This window comes from Ipomoea triloba, chromosome 16, assembly GCF_003576645.1.
Source record: "Ipomoea triloba cultivar NCNSP0323 chromosome 16, ASM357664v1".
In the NCBI taxonomy this organism is placed as follows: Eukaryota; Viridiplantae; Streptophyta; class Magnoliopsida; order Solanales; family Convolvulaceae; genus Ipomoea; species Ipomoea triloba.
The window spans coordinates 1,264,117-1,264,484 of record NC_044931.1 but is presented as its reverse complement, the minus strand read 5'-3'; positions in this window follow the sequence as shown (position 1 = coordinate 1,264,484).

The window sequence follows — 368 nt, the reverse complement described above, 5'->3', positions numbered from 1 at the left end:
AAAAAAAAAAAAAAAAAAAAGAAGTGACATTTACATTTACCTGTTATTACAAGTCACAAACAGGTAATTCTTCCTTGATGAACTAAATTGACATTTTTATGTACATAATTGCAACTTTAAAAAGTTTGATGGCCTAATTGATTTTTCAGGTAAGTTCGATGTCCTTTGGACACATTTTATGCAAAATAAAAAAGAAGTGACATTTACATTACCTGTTGTTACAAGTCACAAACAGGTAATTCTTCCTTGATTAACTAGATTGAAATTTTTTTGTACCTAATTGTCACTTTAAAAAGTTTGAGAGCCTAATTGATTTTTCAGGTAAAGGTTGATAGCCTAATTGACACATTTTATGCAAGAAAAACTGA